At 41.8% G+C, this 22,980-nt stretch overlaps 1 protein-coding gene across 6 annotated transcripts in view; it reads left to right on the top strand.

Annotated features, from left to right (window-relative positions):
- The window catches only part of SK (small conductance calcium-activated potassium channel), a 140,201-nt gene that overhangs the window by 61,671 nt on the left and 55,550 nt on the right, over positions 1 to 22,980 (top strand). Inside the window, exons 1-2 of one of the 6 annotated variants that reach the window (XM_026811700.1) lie at positions 14,341 to 15,142; positions 19,675 to 20,373. The exons of 3 other annotated variants lie outside the window; for them this stretch is intronic. The gene's annotated coding sequence lies outside the window, so the exon portion shown is untranslated. 2 more of the 6 variants (XM_026811701.1, XM_026811702.1) reach the window with 2 other exon arrangements.

The raw sequence follows: 22,980 nt of genomic DNA, 5'->3' as shown, positions 1-22,980 counted from the left end.
AATATATTCTGAAAAGCGTCCAAAATTCCGGATTTTTTAGGCTTGTATTTCCTCAAGTCAGTTGTTTCTTCCAACTTCGCGCATGCACACCAAATACCAGAAAGTTTTCTTTGGGTTACTGCTGATTGCCATAAGAGTACATGCAAATTTTAAGTCACAATAATTTTTCAAAAAACACATGATTGGATTTAAAATTTCGCAAGTACCTTTTTAATAGTAATAGGAATCTATAATAACACATTCAACATGCTAGCATTGTTAAGCGCTCCTCTCATTTTTCTGCTATATACGATCACTGCAGGACTATTTTAATTATAAACTCGATTTTAATTATTCCTACAGTAAAAGATAAACTCATCAACGGGCTACTAGAATTTTAAATTATTTTACTGAATGCGCGGAAATTATAGGATATCCAATTTATATCACGGATGTATATTTCCATTCGCGATTTACCGAGATTAATCTCCTACTTATTATTAGTGTTAGCCAGTGATCCAAATACATACAGACAGAATTCATATTAAAGCTCCTCGCGAATCGCGAGAGAACGATTATAATCTCCAATTGAGCTTATTCGTTTCTACTCTTCGTACAATAGCAATCATTCTGAGGATAAATTTGATGATTCTCAAGCGAGTTGTTTCAATCTCAGCAAAACCCAGAGCGCCGCTTCGACGATTTCATAACTTGCTAAATGCAAGTAATATCAGTGAAACTAGCTATTCTACGGCGTAAAATATTTTCTTAATGAATTTAAAATGAATTATTTAGAATAAAGTAACGTCGTCATTTTTTATTCGTGTTCGTGAAATCAAGTACATCGCATCAGATTCCTATGCGCGGGAACAGCAATATAGAACTGTATTGTACGTAATATAGAACTTTTAGAGATAAAATCTGGGTTGCCCGTACAATACCGAAATTGTAAACATCGCTTGCGCATAATAAACTCTCTGAAACGATGCTAGCCTGTAGTACATACGTATACCACGGCTGATTATAATTTCGAGCGAGCTAACGCCATCTCTTTTGTTCCGTTACTCACCCCCGTGTACGGTGTTCGTATATATCATCCCTTCAAATTCCGTTCTGGATTCTCCCTCCCACATCACGCGACTTGTATGTTAATGGAAATTCGCAAAACCGAGACTGTTCTATCGTTGTCGCTTTGACGTCTAATTTCACGGTGGACAAATTTTTCGAGAAACGGCCTTCGGGGGGTTTCGACTGGGAAGAAAGCCCCGAAGTATAAAAAGAAGTTGAAACGAAGGGCGGCCGAGGGGTTGGGAACGGATTCAAAGCGGTCTCGAGTACTGGAGTGAAAAATCCGCTGTTTCACCGGCGCGGCGGCCGAAGAGGAGAAGAATAAAGGAGTTTTCAGGCGCACCCGCGAATGGATCGGAGGGGAAAAGAGGTGGCACTGCTTTAATAGAGATGCTGTTTCGAAGGTGACGACGGAAAATCGTGAATGAGCTCGCCACGCGATCGATGTAATTAAAAAAAAAGTATTGCTGACCATTGAGAGAAACATATTAACGTGGAAGTTGTAGATTTCCGTTTATTCGTTTTAATTAAATTCTTCATTGAACGGTTAAGTTATTGACCAAGTGGGTGTTAGACGATCAGAAGTGAGAGAATTTTCATTCGTGATTTTTCCTTTTCCGATAGGTTTCTCAATACCTTCGTTAATTCATTGACAGCTTTTGATAAAGTAGAAAGGTGTGGTAGTGGACGAAGAAGAATTTGCCCCATTTCTCTCATTTTTTTTAAAGACTTCATACGATAGTAAATCGATCTCGAATGTGCACGCGTGCACTTGACTGGCGATAAGTCTCGACTTCACGAATTTCTCGAACGTTTAAATTTTCGTACCACGGCGAGCTTGTAATGTTTACATATCGAGAGAGAATACGGAGGACCGTCACGGATATTACGTTCATTAGATTGCAAATTTTATAAAACGCTCTCTGTCCGACAGAGAATGCAAGAGCTATGAAAAATTTATAACAGCTAAAAGCTGGGGAGGGTATTTAATTTTTAATGATTCTCATAAACTGTTAAATGAACCAGTGTGATATCAAAAGAGACCACAAACTTAACGACTTCCTCTCGACGTTTATTCTTTTCTGTACAAATTAAAAATGATAATTCTCCTTCGTTCCGCCGTCGTGTCTCTTAACAATCTTCATTTCTTTGTCACGTCGTCCCTGCAGTTAGCCCCCATTATTATCCTAGAAACGACTACACGCCGCTGTGAAGCAAAAGATTTGTGGGTGCGATCTCTCGAAGTATCGCCCGACGAAACCATCGAGACTTTATCGGGACTATTTCCACAAAGCTCCTTCGCCTTTCGCGAGGTTGGATCCTACTTTTATCCGTTGCTTTTTGTCTTGGTCGTGGCCCCCGTACCTTCGCTCGTTGAATTAACTGACTCTTTGATAACGCGTTGCCTACGAGCTTAATCTTTGATCGATCTTCAAAGAGCGACAAATAAGATTTCTCTTAATGAGACTCGCCTTGTGCTGTTCCCTCGACTCGTAAATTAAAAGTTGATAATAAACACGTTATTGAATCGATGCAGAAGAAAATCTGCGTCTCTCATAAATTATTCCTAATATACGTTGACTGTAATATAAAAGAAAACGTGTGATAGATTAAACGGTACGTCAGCAACGCAGCCGCTTTTTTAAATAGAACCTTCAAGTCCGGAAGATGGAGCGAAGTTACGAAATACCAAAAACTGGTTGACATTTTTAATTCATTCTTTCATGCGTTGGCTTTGTATCGCGTTTAAAATCAAAACGTCAGGAAAATAAGGGAACCGCTCAAAAGAACTACGTGCCGTTGACATTTATAATTAAAACAGTGTATAACTCGTTCAGGGAAATTCGTTTCACTGCGCGAACTCGAATTCTCATTCATGGTTCGACGTGTTATTTTTTATTGTGTGCTGTACAACCGAATTTTAAAAACCAGTTACGTAAACGCACAAAAACATGTAAAGTAAATCCGGAAATCGACTTATAGTGTGCGAAATTGTCAGTCGATAGGAAACACGCGTTTACGTTATTATAGTTCGGCTGTACGCGTCATTTTACTAATAGCAATGCATGGGTCTGAGTCTGACGCATCGGTTAATATACATATGTTATTTTTTCGGTCTCCGGTTCAGTAGTTTCACTGAATAAACTAATATATGCTCGCTGCTTTAGATCATATTTAGTCAAGGATTGCGAAATAAAAATTCCAAGATTTGTTTCTATTAATTTATTAATCAGAATTTAGCCATTTCCATTAATCGTCCATAGTTACTCGCAGTGATTTTAAATGACCATTGATTTATAGTAGCCACCCCCAGAATTGCTCATCTGGTTAAGAATCGTAAAAGAAAAATGCCAAGATTCGATTCCATTCATTTATTAATCAAAATTTGACCGACATCTATCCAACGATATCAAATTACATTTTTTCCTTAATCTATCTTAACATTCATTAGCACGTACATTAAACTGTTGAAAGAAAGGAGTGATAAATGCCGATCTTAAATACCCACTTCTAAAATTGGTCAATCGGTCAAGGATCGTGAAATAAAAATACGAAAATTCGTTTTCATACATTTATTAATCAGAATTTAGCCAACATACATTAAATTATTGGAAGACCGATGTACAATTTATGGTTCAGAAATCCTGATCTATACTCCAGTTCTTCGCTGAATTAATCATTTGGTCCAAGGACAGGAAATAAAAATGCCAATATTCATTTCTATTAATTTATTAATCAGAAATATTAATTCATTCATTTTTATGATAAATTTGATTCGAAACAGAGCAAATTTATTTCAATAAAAGTTCGTTTAGACAATGTACTGGTGTTAACAAAAAGTTGAAAACATAATGCTCGATTTAACGCTTGTCGGACTCCAGTATACAACTAGCTGGCTAGCTTCTACTGCAGCCCGACATGCATTGTAATCGAGCATCAGTTTTTTGGACTGTGTATTAATACCATGTTACTTCTCGTTGTAAATATGCGCGCTCTCCGTGTAGAATTTAATTCAATCGATAGTCTCGAAATCCTCTTTACGACCATTTATGGTAATTTTTATGAACATCGTACAATATATAAATCTAACGAGACTTTATACGAAGGAATATTTACATGGATAATAGTAGTCAAGATTAACCGTTATTATGCTTGCACACCAAACATAACCGGATTCTCAATATTTGTGCGATCCTTCTCTTAATAATTCCATTTGTTTCTCAAATTCTGTTTGCTTCGAGAAATTTACTTTAAATTGTATATCGGAATTCACTTGAATTACATCTGGTCCTGTCGATTCTGATAGATTTAAGGGAAAACATTTTATTTACTCGTCACTAGTTTTTTTTTTCCTTGTTCGATGAGTGAGACGAAATGGTGGTCCGATCAAAAATTAACGGGAATCACTATGCGAACGATCGCGATACGTCGTTGTTTGGTCAGCGAACAGAGTGGTTATACGGTGGGACACGAACATAACCGTCGGCTGCATCACGTTCCATTACGTGCTCACAGCGGAGAAATACCGGCGCGGCAGTTGTACGCTACATTCCTAGGCGTACGTGACACTTGTAGTTAAAATACAACTGCGAGAGCACGTGTACGTATAACATATGCCGAATAAATCTCCCGCACATCGTTGCCCGCCGGACAAAGCGCGTGGCTCGTTTTTAATGCTGAATTTAACATTCCCGTTTTACCAAAACGGACACGCCCCTTGATATGCATATTCCACATTTACGGGATCCCCTGGTTTATTTCATTACTAAATTCCTGGAAATTTTCTATGGGAACTCGCACGGCGAGGCGCCTACTTTTTCTTAGAAATTCAGCTAGGAACGGGTTTTATAAAATTTATGAGTTTCTTGTTACTGCCTGACCAAATGCTGATTTATCCACTGCCCATCATTTTATTGAAAGTTATATACGTCCCCTAAATGAAAATATGTGAAATTCTACTATAGCTTAGACAGCCATTCTCTACCTGTTCTTTGACCTGACACAATTCAGTTGGTCTTGAGTCGCTTTACTTATTTGACTCAAAGTAATAAATTGTGTACACTGTAAAAATATATCTTAATCAGGTAATTGAAGCCTGAAACTAATCCGTCGTCGAGACGACGAATGAAAGACCGCGATGAATGATTGAAACGGATGTTTCTTAAAGTCGTCTGTTAACCATCGGGTAGGTTGATCGATGGAAGTCGAACAAAAGTGGCCTGGCGAATATATATGCCCGGCGTGAAATATTCAACGACGAAATCGATGAAGGCGATCGCTTATTCCCGTCGGTTCGACGAGTATAATCGAAACGTGACCGTTTTGCCTGGAAATTATTCAAGATGATTGATTTCGGTGGACCGAGTCTCTTATTGTGAAAATCGTTTCCGATCCCACGCATCGAATGCACTGGATAATTGCGAACGCCGGAATCGAACGTTTCCTTCCCTCGAACGAAGGCCTTCGCGCGAGCCGTGCGACCGATAATGGAAATCCATTGACCGATTACCCGGCTTCCACTTCGGACCTTACGAAAATTGCAGAATTCATAGATCGTTGCTTTTCTGAGTCGACGATCTCGTAAAACGTGAACTTTAAGAATTACGCGAATCTGTGCACACCTTTGTTCATAAGCAAGCAGTTTTAACGCTGCTCGAGTGGATTTTCAGGACTAAAGCCACCAAGCTTAACACGTGCCAAGCCGTTTTTGCCCGACTTATCGTTCAGGCCACTTGATGTTTCAGCGCATTAAATAAATATTTCTACATTTACACGTGGCCTAAAGATCAAGTTTAACGTGTACCATTTATGGTACACGTGGCACGGAACATGTTGACCATGTTAAGTATAAAGAACTCTTATTCATCATCTTAAAATTCTAAGCCAGAGACTTAACTTTACGACGAAGGGGATGCGCAACAGTTACGTACCACGAGACAGTATAGTCGTGGTATAAAATCATTAATTACTCAGAGGAAACTGTGCGGACTTATCACACCGTTTGTACGCTATCCACGTAGATATAAGAAACATAAAATGCCCGAGAAAGTTAAATTGCATCGGGCGCGATTGGTAGCTGTTCCCTCAGGAACCATAAGGCATATGATGAGAAGTTTTCTCAATTGGGATTCGATTCGCGGCGCCGACGTGGCTACGTATTAAACATTTCGTAAAGTGAAGAAAGAACTTTGGGAATGTTTGGACGTGTCGTTATAATCCCCCGACGATATACTCGATCCGAGGTGCTGCCCTGTATGGGCTGTTCCAGACCGAAGTCCAGGCCCGAAGTCACCTCCATTAAACAAGTTTTTCCATTGTGTGGCAGCCGACGACGGAACACTCCCCTTAGCTACCTTCCCGTTCCTTCTCCGTCGTTCCCTTTCCCGATGGCCCGCGGCTTTCCGAGGAAAACCAATATCTTTTCGTTGACTAAGTGGTCTTATTGAAATGCGACATCAAAGTTCCTGAACGCATTCTCCGGCTAACTTATCGTCACCGGCCGCACTTCCGCTCGCGATAAAAGCACCACCGCTGGTTTAGTCCGTAATTAATATTTGCCTTCGAACTTTCTCCGACTTCGATGCAAACTTCCGTTGGAAAGGTATTTCGATTTCATAGCTCGTCAAACGAGTGAACAAAGAATTTGCCTTCATCGTATTAAAATTGAGCCTATGAATAAACTAATTTTGTCTTCTAACGAAAACTGTCGATGTTCATTAAACAGGATTAAAGAAGAATTGATTTGCTGTCAGGTCTATGGCGTAAAGTTACAGGAAAAATACATGCAACAATAAAATTAGGTGCATTAAGTCCGGCTGTATGTAGTTATAAATTCTTTCCATATGCAGTTGCAGAGATAGATGTAACAGCGCGTAATAGTCGCATTGATGTTCGCTGTCACGCGACGACCGATGATAGATTGCTGGACGCGTATCGTCGTGTGTACCGTCGCGAATCAATCGATCGAGAACCGAACGCCGATTGAGCCGTACGCGAGGAAGAAAATAATTCTTCCCTCGACGGAACTTTCCACCCCTCGATTCTGATCTCTCTTCGCGGTTTCCTAAAGCAACTTATTTCTACCCACTTAGTACCTTTTTCTGTACTTAAGCATTGGGTGAGAAGAATCGTTAACGATTTGGATTGCGAGTCGATTCACACTCGTTGCCGACTCGAATCGTCTTTCGAACTCTAAATTACTTTCCTAAGTTACATTACCGCTGGCAAATAATTAATTAGTAGTCAACACCGCGAATTTTTATCTAAATAGACAATGAAGCTTATATCAATGTACGTAGTGTTTGATAAGTGAATTGAAACTGTGTAATTGAATACGAAAATAAAGAGCAGAATGCTCAATAATAAGGAAAAAGTGTAATGGTCACATTATAGGGGAAGATACACTCGGGATAAGCTTATTAAGGGCCGAGATATACGTAAGGTTGTGATATACTTAAGAAAAACGAGGGTCGTGCCGACAATAAACCTCATAAACCTCGTATAAAAGAATAACCATAAAATCTCACGACTGGTGCCCTTCTTTTGTCTGCTTTAACCTGCGTTGATACAAAAGAATTGAATCCTACTTCTTCTTTATGAAAATCGAAAAATTATCCTGTGTAATCTCTCGGAAAGGGATTTTTTTCCATAAAGAGACAGAACTGTACTTTGCTTTCATCTGATAATTCCGCGATAATTCTACATCTCGCCGTATCGGAATCAATAATTCATGAACAGGTCGACGTATCGGCGATATTCGAAAGCGTATACACGTAGAAACCGGATTGTCGTCGGGTCGGAATCCATATCGAGGCATCGCGTCAGGGGGTCGTAGGGTCCATTGAGTATTCGTGCTCGGATGTCGCGCCCATCGATTTGCATAAGACGCGAAAGACGAGTCGCAAATCGATAACGAACAGCAGGCGAACGACGGCATCCCGACTAGGGAAGCGAAAAAATGATTTCTCAAACTTCGTCATAAACTGCTAAATCTATTTTAGAGCATGTTACTCGTTAGTAAAAATAAACCGGGTCATTAATCGTACGACGTAACGTCGGGGAATTTTTGGGGAACACGTCCGAGCTTTAAGAGATGAAAGATTGTTTGCGAGGCGAAAGAAGTTTGAAAGAAGTTTCCAAAGGCATCCCCCTTATAAATTCCTTGCGACCCGCCCCTAAAGAGCGGACGATGCACACGAGAGGCGGTATATTATCGATATTTGACGAAAGTTTGACACCCCGAAGTCGCATCCATAAAGTATCCGTCGTAAAACCGATAATAGAAGTCCTCCTCGTGACAAGTTTTTGCGAACGAGCCTCGAACAAATCAAACATCGCGTCGTTATCCCTGTCCAACGGCCGATAAGCTCCCATTTTGCCCGCTACGTTCGACGGATTTCTCGTAAACGAACTCCTATTATTTTCGCATAAATTAATATTCACGGGCTAATTATTATTACATGGCATATTCATGACGCACGCAATTGTTCCGGGCTGTATCTATGTACCAGACATGAATCCAATTAATGTACATGTCGATAATTTCATGCGAATCTTATGTACCTGTACCTACATACCTGTATATAAAGCCTTTAACACTATTATTTCTTTATTTACGTTCAGGATTGAATTTCAGTTAGGGTCGTCGTAAAACGTATGAGAAAATTAAGTGGAGATTTCGTCGGTTTTTTTAGTCAGTCGGTCGGATCTAATCAAAAAGCTTTTACTGTACGCGTGTCTATCATGTTACCACGCGATCGTAATCAGGTTTCCTAAAGACATTGTTAAAGTTCCGGAATATTCTCAGCAGGATATTCTTGTCGTTAGCCACTTTCCGTAGCGGCTTTAACGACACATACATCCTCGGCTCGATACTAGGAAGCCGTAATTAAAATAGAGAGCAAAAGAGTTCGACATCGTCTACCCATGTTCTCCACTTGACATTGCGTCAAAAGTATCTTTCCATTGTGAATCCTTCAAGAATTCTCCTATTGTATTATTCTTTAATTAAGAGCGACACTAATTGGCCAAGGACTCGCCATTGCGTCTAATTAACCCAAGAATGGATTTGTTTTTCCCCGTCTAGGTCAAGTAGTGTTTATTCTCGAATAAGAAACTTATTTCTAAACGCTTTCCGCGCGTCGCTTTTAACGCGTTTGATTCGAGACTCGGTACATTTAATCAACGTGCTCGCGAAAGGACTTCAAAGGTTTCTACGTTTAAATCTCGTGTAAAAATAAATCCAGTTCAGACGTTACTACGTTTAATTAGAATTCAATCCGATGCCGTGCTCGCTCGGGATAAAGACTGCTCCTTCTCGTCGGAATTCGAGTAAAGAATGTTCGATTGAAATTTTTCAGCCGATTTAATTTCCCGTAAATTAGGATCGTTCAACTTCATGAAATGAATAAAAGTAATCAGCGTCGATTCACGCTGCTCCGCGATCAATACATAGGAATTGACAAAAACCGAATCTTATTGTCATCTAAATCGTTTCTACTACTGGTTATCATGCGTCCGGCCACTATTACAATTTGTCCCTGTCACGAGACGCTATCAGGGGTCACGGTACATTATCCCCGTGTTTCCTTATCACTCTGAAAACGACTGTCCTCTTATCGCGGCTTGTCTGGATGTCCGGTATCTCTAGATTTATACATTGTCAAAATTTCTGTTGACCCCCCTGGTTTGATAGTTATAAACGATTCACGAACGACTTCTTTGCGTCTCGAATTTTTCGCGGGGAACAACGAATCGTCGATAAAATACGGTAGAAACGGAAGCGCGAATCGAGACAGTGTCGTTTGTCAAGGGAAAAGGGCAAAAGTTGGTGGGTCTACACGCGTAGAGATATAAAGGAAGATAGCGGTTATGGGGAGTATAAAGAAGAACTACCTCCAATTTCTTTTCCTTCTCAGGGAATAATTTTAGACGTACTACGATGTTGGAGCAATTGAATAAAATCAGAATAATTGTGATTTATTTTCTTTTTCATAATATTATGGAATATTCGATGTTGTCTCGGGTGCACGAGAAAATAATTTTAAACGGTACACAGCGGGCTGAGTGACTCCTCGAATTTAATTGAGAGCACCGAAGAAATTCGTTTGGCCAATTAATTTTAATTCACCCGAAATTCAACTAATTCCTTTTTTGTGAGAGGCGTTCAAAACTGGATCCTATTATTACATGCACGGGCTAATGTATTTCCAGTTACGAGGAGTACGAAATAAAAGCAATCATATAATTCCGTTTCCACCCTCTTTCTTTCTCCCAGCGTGAAACGCGTTTTCTCGTATTATTGCACCATTTTTTAATCCTCATTAACCCGTCTCCTCTCACTTGTGCCCTTTCCAATTGCAATTTGCGAGACTCCATTTTTGCCAGTCCAAGTTCAACATTCTTTTTTAACGAAGTGGAGTAAGGAATATTCATTGCCTGTTTGGAATCGACTCGAGCAAAATAGGTTTGTTCTCGGAGAATCAAAACGCTGTTGTGTATCAGACCGAATGTTTGATTAGGATATTACAAAATATGAGAAATGAAAGATCCATACAGCACTCGGACGAGAATCATTCCGCAGAGTGCTTCTCAGTTTACGACGTGGCGGGGAGTCATATGGTCAACATTATGGAGAGGAAGATTAGTTTAGTCTATGGATGTGCATCTCTCGTGGATAAAAGGAAGCGGAAACTCGATGGAAGCGAATAAACGAGAGCTTAACTCGGAGTTTGTCATGTGGAAGGTGAACGCTGCGATACGAATCGTAATTCATTGTGAAGTCGTGAATGGTGCTTGACTACGTTCAAACGTTCGGCATTCATCAGAACATGGCATTACGGTTGGAGAGGCATATGTTTGATTAAAAATGAAATAAACGATGCGTTTGTAACTCGGAGAATTTACGATCGTTCGAAATAAGTAAGGAAAAAATTATTTTGAAAGTTCAGCTGGCAACGAGGTGTTTAGCAGTAAAGGAAGAAAAAGTGACGTGTATTTTTTGATAACGAATGATTTACGCGCGTTGATATATCGTTCGCGGAAAGAAAGGGGGAAAAAAGAGCAATCTCGTGGTGAAAGCTTCGCGTTCACGATTCGGGGCAGCGATCGTGAAATGTTTTTTCCGGCACGTTCGCGTGACGGATACCCTAACCGCGAATTACCATTTCGCGCGTTAGTCGCGAGAAAACGCTGGCTCGAGATCGATCGTGGAAATGTGTGGCGGTAAGTCGAAACTCCGAGCCGAAGATCTCGAACGTCGCGTGACTCGGTGCCGGCCATAAATTATCACTGTTTAGCACCTTTTACCCTCCATTCGGGCTTCCTTCGCAGAGACTCGAAAAGTCACACTTGAAGATTTTCTTATTCGATACTTTTATTGCATACAGTTTCATACATTTTATTTAGTATTAAATTACACAGCGATCGTTTGTTTTTAATTGGTCACAACTAAAAAAATATGAAAACTGTATCCATTTCTCGTAAGAATTTTTTTCGAAATAACTGACTAGATGCTAACGAGTACACTAGAGCTATAAATAGAATTACTTTCAAATCAAACTCTAAATTGGAATCTGGCATCCTGAAGCCTCTTATTCACCAGTTCACTACCATAATCTCCTCGCCTTACCAATCATCTTTGGTAGCGCTAATCATGCAAATCACAGAGCTGCCGAACGCGTCTTCCTTCTAATTCGATACCGCTTGCAATTTCATTCTATTCCATCCATAATCGTAGGTCTCTATTTGTAATACGCGCGTCCGTATTCATTTGAGCAGGAGACGACGTCTTTCAAGACGGAACAACTACAGTAAATGCAGACAAACGCAAGTGCGACCGTGTCGCACGAAATTCCCAATTGCGAAAGATGGGTTGACCAAGTTTCGTAAACCTGTCTTCGGATTCGTTCGTGAAATATCGATGCTGACGCTCGCTTCTTTCATTCGATTCCTTTATTCCATTCCGCTTTAGCTTCTTTAGAATAAAACATTGAACCTCGATTTCCTATCTCATTATACGATTTGGCTAAAGTTCTAACATTTTATTGTGCCACTGTGTACCACGTCGATTCTGTTCGTTATAAAAAAAAGCCGTCGATTGATTACAATGGTTACATAAAGCCTGTTGAGACCAAATTGATGACGGTTATCGACAGCGGCCATTACCTTAGCAAATTCCCATGATCCGTGATTACCCCGCAATCTCTTCAAAATAATATCGATCGCCTCTTACGACACGATACGCCTACGTACCGGTTACACGCCGATAAGTAGTTACGGTCAACGATGTACGGTACGGTTTCTCGATAAGCAAACTGGGAAACTGATTGTGGAACACGTAATAGACGAACGGCCGAGTGTGGTTCGCCCGAATCGCGCCGAAAACGGCTTTGTGCGGTGTTTACGAGATGGGTTTTCGTGTTTCGGTAGGCAGTTCCGTTGCCTGAAGGGTCGTCGAGAGAAACGCACGAGCGGTGATAAAGAACGCGCAAAGGAAATGCGATAAGCCCGAACGCGATAATACGTTTAGATATAAACGTAGTCATGCAAATTTTTTAATCCACTTTTTTACGTACGTCGATAGAATTGATTGTGAAAATAAAATCAAGAGTTAAAACGACTCTGAACAGAATTCGATTGGAGAGAAATTGTCGATTAGGATGTTGATTCCGGAACACCATTGTTATCGACGATTCCTTCGTGATTCGAATACGAAATCCGAATTATATCGAGTTTCTCGTGTGTCAATTTGTGGCTCAAACGGAAAGCTGAGTGAACGACGATTTTAAAAAGAAACGAGCAAATAACATTGACGAACATACAAAGAGTGCACAATAATTACGTGCATTGTTATATTTCGCCAAGGAAATTCGTGTACCAGTGTAACGTGATGAGAACGATTAATCCAACACGTTTTTGAATGCCAAGTTCGTCGTAAGCACAAAGCAAGCTCAAGATTAAAGCGAATACCTCGGCGTGAGTAAAAAAAAAAAATTCTTTTCATGAAATTTAATATTCTCGTGATATGAATTTTCTCGTAAGTCTCTAAGAGTTACTATTATTATTTTTTTTAAAGAACAGCCCCTTGACAATTTAATCTCGAAATTATCAAGGAATAGTAGCAGTGTGTATGTGCACACAGACATCGTCCAACTTCCTTAATCTCCATCAGAGAAAACTTTCCTATAAACGAACGCAAATTTATATCGGTCGTAGGCAAATTCAACGACGAAACCCCCCTGAGATCCCTGTTCGATCCTAATCGGCTTTGAGCGCCGAGACAACACCCTTCATTTTCGAAGAAGGGAAAGATCGAGGGGAAAAGACCTCATTAATGTTCCAAGACAGGATTCCTCCATCATTCCTTTTAATTCCAATAATCGAGATATCCCGCCACGTGAACGATGAACATAAGGACAGCTCGAATCGTTTTTGTTTCAGTACTTAATTATTATAAATCGATACATAGTAAACGTTCAACTTGGTACGAAAAATGTTTGCTACTAATAAATATTTTGCAAAATCAAAAAACAGCAAACTGTTTATGCTAACTAAAGAATCTTAGATTTCTTTTGTACATCACTGTGTCATCACCCCCAACGCAACGTCGATAGATACCACACCCTTTAGCCTTGCGATCTTCGGTTCGTCGGCCTCGTTGGAAAATGTGCTGCGGCACGATGGGGGGAAAGAAAGCGTGAACAACTTTACGGAGAGGGCATTTATTAGCCCATTAAACTCGGCGGTATTCAAGCTCTCAGTAGCCACTTAGAGCGATAACCAAAATTAGCCGGCACGCAGATGTGTTTACACGCGGAAGCCCGTGGGTGGGGCGATGGAGGGGCGAGTTTTTCATACAGAGAGGGAGGAAACGTGCGTGGAAGCGAGAGGGAACGTGTGAAGCACTAGCTATCCGTGAGATAAGGGAATTAGAGAAAGTTAGATACAATTAAATAGAGAAACACGGGAGAAAGGACTTGAAGCGATAAACAGAGGAAAGTAGAAAAAGACAAACAAGAGGGAAGACGCGTGGCGAGAGAGGGTGGACATGGAGAAGAGAGACGAAGAAGTGAGAACGTGTAAGTGGTGTACGAGTAAAGAGAGGGCACGAATACAAGGAGAGGGGAAGCAAAGTCGGCGAGGCCGCCGCCGCCGCCGCGCAAGAGGCAAAGCGATACCACGGGGAGTGGGTGCGCGAGGGTGGTTTGGCTCGGTAGGCGGTGGCGAGGATCAGGGGCGTGCGGAAGGGAAGGGAAAGGAGGAATAAATGGGAACCGACGCAGTCCTGTCGGGAGCGTCACAGCGGGCGGACGCTCACCACCGACGCTTCTCTCGTTCGCCTCGCACTCGCCTCGCTCATTCTCTCTCTCCCTCCCTCCCTATCTCCCTCTCGCGTCGCGTTCGGTTCGTTCTCTTTGGCCAGCATCTCCAGTGTCATTTCGACGTCCAGCAACGGCGTGAGTCGCCAGACGAATCACGTCGCACAGCCTCGCCTCACCCTTGCTCGAATATACGCGCGTGAGATCCGCTCCGCCTGTTAAAGGCGCATCCTTCGTCGTTCTAGCCGGCTACGTGCAAGGCCCTTTCTTCTGTTTTGTTTTTTCATCCGTTGCGTTCCTCGTTCCATCGTTCGTTCCTCTCCCCGACCGAATCCACCCCGAATTCTTTTTCACCCTCGTTCGCGTACGTTCCGTTTTCGTTTACGATTCATCGTGATTCCATGCGAATGAGAAGAAATGCGCGCACGGAACCGTTTCCCGTGGCCGTGCGGTTATCCACGGTGGTCGTATGTGGTAGTGAATTTGTGACGAACGATCATCATCTGTGAAAGGAATATTATCGCTGCCGGATGAAGAGGCCAGGACCGCGAATGTTCGAACACTGGAGATCAACCGGTGATCGCGGCGATGAGAAACCCGTCGCGTTACGCACACCTCGTGGTTCCGTTCTCCCCTCGACGAAGCGCGAACTGTCGCGATTACCACACGCGCTCACCCTATGAAAAGTGAAGTCGATGGTGAAAAAATTCTCGTTCTCGGCGAGAAACCGAACGCCCCCGATCCTAATACCGTCGCGTCGATCACTGCCTTTCGAGGTTAGATAATGGATTTCGGATATCCTCTCTTCGCTTGCCTTGAAATCATCTGCGATATTTTTACGAGCATTTTTATATTTTGTTTCGTAAAACCGCTAATGGCATCTTCTATCTCCGATGCAACGTGTCCCAGCACTATAAATATTAAGTTTTAAACGAATCTAAATTTTCGATGATGCCACTGAGAGGATTTCAAGGTAATTTTCGTGTGATATCGCCGATCGACTCGATATCGGGAAACGAGGGAACGGTGGAAAAAGGGAAAACCCGCGTCTCCCATGAGAAGCGGAGTCTCGAGAACCCGTTGGAAAGTGGTACGACTGTGATTGAGTTTGGGAAACAGTGCAACGTTGTTCGATTCGATCTGCCGGATCGAGATATTCGATCCCGATGATATTCCTCCAACTCGTGGCTCCAGGACTATTTCAAGTAACAAGTAGAGAAGAGTTATGACATGTCTGTCGTTGAGGTTGCGAAGGTAACGGTCGGAGTGGGATGAATCAGAAATTCATTGTTGATCCTGAGTAAAATTTTGTTTGTTCCGTTCATGGCTGCTGCGTTTGAATCGACAATGTTGCAACGTTAAACGGAATTTCCACTTTGGCCCTCAGGGCGTTAGTTAATAAAATTGGCCGATTTTGTGGTGGCTATCTATTTTGGGAATGAATTGTCCCGCGGCACAGCAAAACCGCGAGTCGATTAATAATTCAGAGAGCTGGCAGTCTCTCCGCTGGCGAGTGGAAGCGGTTAAAAGTTTAAAGTTTAATCGAAGAAATCGGTGATCAAAGAGGACACGATTCTTTAATTCCCTTCCAGCGGGACCTTGAAATGACACGATCCCTGGATCCATTGATATTAATAAACCGGACAAGGAAGAGTCTTATTCGTGGAGGCGGGCGAGGAAAGTCAAGATCACTCGTCGTTTGAATAATCGATGGCAGATGGGATAAGTCACGCTAAATAAATAACTGTTTTCAATTAGCTAACATTTCACTGTCACCCTTCAATAATATCGGTTTATAGATATCCGTCCTCGCGTAGTTTCCGATCGAAAAATTTCATATACTGCTCGCCGTTCAATTACTCTGTAATGTCACAATCGAATGAATCTCATGTATTCCGATCTTCTTTTAATCCACGATTATTAACATTTTCGTAAATTAAACTCTTTCTATCGTACATTTTGTAGTTTTCCTATTTCAAGGATGAAGGATAGAGGAACTCCTGTTGGAGGTGATATTCTAATGCACTTCGATATCTTTCTCTCCAGTGAACTACATTTTAGACAAACTCAGTTTCCCTCTGAAGTACCGTTTACTTCATCCTCAGTGTCACGACAAGTCTGCTTGGCTATAAGCTACCTCGAGGAACGGCCAAGATTTTGCTCCGACAAATTCGTGACGAGTAACAAAACTCCTGCGAGACAAGTACTGAAACCCTGCAGCTTCCTAAAATTAAAATACGGAAGTTTTCAACTTTATTGAATTTAAACGTCGTTTAATAAAATTATAGTCGAGGCAATTGAATTTAGATCAAAATTTCTTAAAACGTTTTCTATTGAAATTCGATGTATCAGAAATATGTAGTACGCTAGTGATCAAGTTTAATATTATTCCGGCTAGGCCGGAAAAATACCAGTCGCTCGATGTCCGCCATTCGGCGGCACACGGTTCAATTGATTTAAAGCGCAATCAAGGTCGGTCGTCCGTTTAAATTCAGCCTCCGAACGTCGTCGTCCTGTCGACCACTTAAAATAAAGCTCCGAGGAATCACGATTCAAACGCGGAGATCAACACGCGCCGCGACGTATCGTTACGAAAATTAATCGATCGGATCTGTGCTCAGTCGACGAGCCCGACGTTCCTCTTGATACACGAATAATCATTTTGTCAGTAACAAATATTTATGTACGCGTAGTGTCATCAACTTGACGAAATCCGGTCACTTACGTTATAAACGTTTCATTTCCTGCTTGCGCGAAATTGTACCGTGAAAAATCCAAGGAAATCCAGAGGCTACGTTGCCTGCGAGGGACAATTTAATTTGCTCAGCCGGAGCAGAGCGAAGTAGGCGAGCTAGACGAAAAAAATTTCTCTCACGACACACTGCGATGTGCCGCATATTATACACAGATGAAAATGTAGAGAAAGGGAGAGTGCACTCTCTCGTTGAACTCTGACTTTTTCCAACGAGTGCTTTCGTTTGTTTCCCGCCGCCGCTGCAGCCGGCGACGTTCGATGAACAAGCAAACTTAAACTCTGCCTCCTTAAAATGCCTGCGATGCGCTCGCCTCGGAAAATACTAAAGTAACTCTCTCTGACACGTATATCGGTAATTCCTCGTCTCCGTTCAGGGTTAAAAGCTTCTTTCAATGGTACTTACACACCGCGAGACGCGAAATCGATAGACTTCGTTATATTGTCGTTTTATTTTCCCGAACACGGGACGGGACCAAAAGACAACGGCATTTAGCTAACGAATGAAAAGCGATTGGGCTATAAAAATCGACGACAAGTAGAAGAAGCGGATCGAAGGGGTTGTCAGTGAAAATTTGTGCGGCTGATAAAATATTCAAACGGACGTTTTTTTTCTACGTAGGTACCTTCACCTTTGCGTACGAGGAATTGATTGTTCCAAGTGTCATCCATTATTCCACGCTGAGATTTCGCCGCCGCACAGTTGAAATATTATTTCACGGTGAAAAACGCTCGGGATAATTTAATCGAGCCCGGATAGGAAAAAACAGTGTGAGAAACGGAGAGACGAAGCTCGATAGAAGATCGGTTCGACGAAAAATTTATCGCTCTCTACTTTTTTCCCGTTTTCATCGATACGTTTCCTGGCGTGATTTACGATTAAATTCCCGGTACACTTAGTGAATTCGGTTACCGAGTGCCGCTCTGTTAATTAAACTTGATAAGATTAAATTGACTAGAAAATTACATAGACACCTGATATGTAAAATATATACTTTTGCGATTCGTTTGCGCGGCACGTTTCCCTCGTCCTAATTCAATGGATTCTAAAAACAGACACTCTCTATGGGAAAACCTGAATGAATACGAGAATAATGGAAGATGATTAGACGAGTTTTTTTATTCTAGTGTTCGAGTGACTTATGGCTATTTAAAATAAATGATTCCGTACGAATCTAAAGAATGTCAGGGTGACCTGATTAAGGTATAGTATAAAATTATGGTAACCTGCCTTTATGTATACGTGTAAGAATCAAGACCGAGCTCACAACCCTGGCACTCTTAAATTTTTTACACCGCGGGTATAGTTTTAAGACCGTGGCCCTCAACTCGTTGTTTAAACGTATTTACTCTTTTCCTTGTCGTGCACAATTGTCGGCCGAACCTTTTGTCAACGTTTGCCCTTATGTTTCGCTTAAATGAAACTTTTTCGCGTAAGCCGTTTCCGTTTGAGTTTTTCGTTCGGAATTCGCTCGCTTTGAAACAAGCGAACGTTGCACGGTTTTTCGTTCGCGAAAATAGGAAAAAAGAAAAATATTTACCGAACGCGGGATTGGCGGAGTTACATTTTCGGGGAGTGCGCGCGCGGGACGAAAGAGGCAACGCCGTGAAAAAGATTATAATTCCAGATGCGCAAACAACGATTCCGAACGATGTAAATGTTTCATCGAACGTGACTGCACATTTTAAAAGCGGCTTCCTTTTAATCCGTGGGATCTTCTGACCAAAGCGCGTGGCACGTTGCAAATGTGTTTACGCGCGATAAAAGCGGATCTTCGATTCGCACGAAAAAAGAACAGACACGATGGGAGGCAATTTGTATCCGGATTACGCAATTCTCTGTTCGTCCACGATGGAGGATGTACAGGAAACGGTCGCATCGAAAGCGAAACTTTGTCCTTACAAACTTTGTCCTCGCGAGGGGAAGTGCGAACAACAATTCGAAAATTCTTATTTTCCATAGCAATCAGGCAAATTAAATTGAGAAAGACACATTGCAAAAAAGAAAAAATTGGTGCAGACGCATTGTCCACTTTGTCTCGTGTTATCAAAGGGTTACGCCGTTACGTCTCTTTTACGGTTCTCCTTTATTTCCTACCGTTTGTATTTTACGCTTTTTGTATGGCGAAAGGCGGCAAAGTTTTTACTTGCTCTTCACCAGCGGACGAAGGTCTCGTTGAATAAGTTCTTTGAAGCAAGTGGTTAGAAATTTTTTCACCGTTATTGCGATTACCATAGGAATCTTTTTAAATATAGCAAAGATTAGCAAGTTTTTATGTAAATCTAATTATCCGATTTAGTCGTGGTTTTTGATGATACAATTAATTAATTAATTCCTTTGGCACTCGGTTAGATGATTCTCGTGAACGTAAAATTGTCCACTGTTGCATCGAACAACGTCAGGTTTCGCACTGACTCGAGCACATGCTATACCACTCGATTGATCTTCGACGTACTTTCACCGTTCCCGCGAAAACGAGAGGCAAGGAGATCAGTAGTCGACTGCCTAAACTCGAGAATTGCGTTAACCGCGGACACGTCTCGAAACGATTTCAGAAAGGGGCGAACAACCCGAAGAGGAAGAGACGCGAGTGTTTCGTTCCGCGAGTGAAATCTTCGCGTGGCAGAAAGGCGCGGACGTGTTGTCGTGCGCCGAGCACCGCGCGAATCGATAAAATTGTAAAATATTTACAAGGACGAGCAGTAACCACACGGGTTCGAGGCGAATCGAAGAAGCGTAGACGAGCTGGCATTGAAACCTGATAAAACCGAACGGGGAAGAAAAACGAAGGAGAACGCGAATCGATCCGCGGTGCCACGTTGGAACGGATTTCGCGAGGTTTTAGTTTTCGCAACTTTACACGCGTCCTAGAGAAAGGGAAGAATCGCAAATCGAGATCTCTCAGCAACAACACAGGTGATCCTGATTGGAAACCGTAAACGGTGAACGTCGAGATTCCCGTGAGATTAAACGGGTTCGGGACGTGGACATGGTCTGATCGGGTCTTCGTCTACGCTAGTCCCTCCGTTCGATCGAACGCGATGAACGGTAAAAACGCAACATTAAACATGAGCGAACCGTCATTGGTGAACTCTGACAGACGATTACACGCCGCGATGGAGCGCGGTACGTTCGTTAGTGAAGTGTATCCCAGCGATGAACAAACAGAGTTTATAACGCGTAACAGTGCCACCGATATCCCGGCCTCAGTGGACCTGACTTGAGGAGAAACGGACGTAAATGTCACTGAGAAGGTTCGTATCGATGTCAATTTACTAATAGGCGCTCATAAAAAAGTGTCACATGCTCATATAATTCTGTGCATATTTTTAAAGTACGGTCAATCTTACATATTATTGACGGCAGTGGCAAATATAATTTTTGAATTCCTTTGAGAGATATTTCCAAGATAAATATAGGTCAGAATAACGGGAGGCGAAACGAGAGCGCCAAGGGCTTGATTTGTGGCTTCTGTTTGCTTATACATGTAGAAGATTTGGCTTCTAGACTACAAATGGAATCAAACCGCTAATATTTTGCATATATTCATGTAGGAGTAAGATGTACGATTCCCTTAATTTTTACGGAGACGCGACGTATCCTTCGTAGGGTTTCTAGTGAAGCATTTAGAAAAATCAAATTCTCGAAATGATACGTGAATTATGTTCTTTGAAATCTCGAAATGTAGGTGACTAGAATAGATATACGTAGGTGTAAATAACTTTTCTTATACTCTTGATATTTCTTTCCCATAGAAGTTCAATTCTTAATATAGAAAATAATTGAAGTTTACTTTAGCTGACTCAGTTTAAGACTATCGACCTCGTATTGTTTTGAATGTTTCGCCAGGCTATAAATTAGTATAATGATAATGCTCCGAATATTTCAATATAAATTCAATATTCTACACCGATCAAAAAGCATTAAAATCCTGATTTATCGTTCGAACCGTATTTTACATACATTCCCGTACAAAACTATAATTTGTGTTCGCTATAAATCCGCGATAAAAATGTTATGCTCTATAAATTTCCTCAATATCAATAGTGGCCACGATCAAAAGCGAATTGGGGTAAAAAGAACCGATTAAAAGATGAGAAAAAAAGATTGTCCGCGATCAATCAAGTCTGCCAATCGAATAATATTTGGCACGCTCGTTCGATTCGGTTGATCCGGTAATAATCAACCGGATCATCTGAAATTTCCTTCACGTTTGCGACGACCACGGTCCGCAGAGAAACGTCGATGAAGTTGGCCCGTGAACGCCGCCACCGTGGAAGAGGGATAGTCTCGCAGTGCCAAACCTTTTCGGTAATTTGCCTCGGCGTATCCTGGCCCTGAAATAATCGAGTCCAGGCACGTTTCGAGCTGGAGTCCCGATCCGGAAACGCGGGCGCGAGCGAGTCTCTCGTGCAGCAGCCGGACCAACTAGGACGGTTTCATCATTGCGCTGCGACACCGGCGTTTCTCGAGTGATGCGAATCGGGTCGCCGAAACAATGTCTCCACGGTTATCGACAAGCATCTCGCTGACGATAGTTAGGGAAGAACTTCGCCAGACTCTAGCCTTCCCTTCTTCACCCCACGGCGACGCTGCCGGAGGAAGTTCGACCGGATCCACGTCTCGTCAATCCACTTTATTACCTTCGATTTAAGGATTTTCCATGGATATCACGTGTCTCTGGCGTTATCTCTGTCCACGGTACTTTACTTTCTTTTATTCTTCATAAAATTATATTGTTATTCCAAACGGGTCTTGCTTACCATTTCAAATTTTACGTTCCGCGTCAACGAAATCCTTCATAAACTCAGGTCACGTCACCGAATATTTCCTCCTTGCGTCTTCGAAAACAGTGCTTTGAGTATTTTAAAGAATTAAAGAGGAAACTATTCGCGAAGTTCTTTATGAGCAAACTTTCGCTCCGATCAAGGCACACATCCTGCGATTCTCAAAATTCTCTTAATACAATTTAAATGCAGAAATTTACACACGAATTCCCGGAAAATCCCAGAGTTTCCCTCTTCTTAGAGTCAAAGTGCTATTTCCTGGGACCTCTTTTCAAGATGTCTAGACGGATTTGTAGTTTGGAATAAGTCTGTAACTGGATCGAAATGTGAGAGAGACAGCGATGGTGGCGACAAAAAAATGATGCTCTTTAGAAGCCAGTATCTTTGAATCTTAAATAAAAATGAATAATATTTTGTGAAATTCTTCTATCACAAAATAATATTCACGAGTGGAAAATCATTTCGTATAAACAAATGAACAAGTCATAAATGAAAATACTTCTCACTTGCTCGATCTCTACGTTAAAAGAGAGGTAGGAAAATTACCCTTGACGGTACGAAGTGCAATTAGGAGTGTCACTCTTCAGCCGGAAAGTCCAAGAGTGCGAGACGAATCGAGGAGATCCATCGAGCATAATTCGTTACGAACACGCGACGAGAGCCACTCGTCGGTGCAACGGCTTTTCACAGATATACGGAAGGTGAAGAGTGGTAGAAACAGCGGGATGAATCTGCGACCAGCGATCTCTGTAATCCGGATAGGGTATACGTTCCATGAGGGATGAAAGAAGCACAGGCAACGAGAGATGTAGAAATGAGAAAAAGAAAAGGAATGACAAACGAATCAATCTGCTCGAAACTTCGCCATTTCCAGACGAAACTTGTTTGATCCTACAGACAGCGATTTTGCATTAATTATTATCTCTGTAGAGAAATTTGAAAAATAGTATCCGGTTGTATAAATCGGTGGCGCGCATAGACAGAACAAGCAGGCCTTCTTTCTTTTCCCTTGCCAGAGGTTGCTTTCGAGGCTAACGGATTTCATTCGTATGCAGATTAGAGGCCTCGCGCGGT

This window comes from Ceratina calcarata, unplaced genomic scaffold (genome assembly GCF_001652005.2).
Source record: "Ceratina calcarata isolate Rehan_Ccalc_2016 unplaced genomic scaffold, ASM165200v1 scaffold235.2, whole genome shotgun sequence".
Lineage (NCBI taxonomy): Eukaryota > Metazoa > Arthropoda > Insecta > Hymenoptera > Apidae > Ceratina > Ceratina calcarata.
This window is presented reverse-complemented; position numbering and strand designations above follow the sequence as displayed.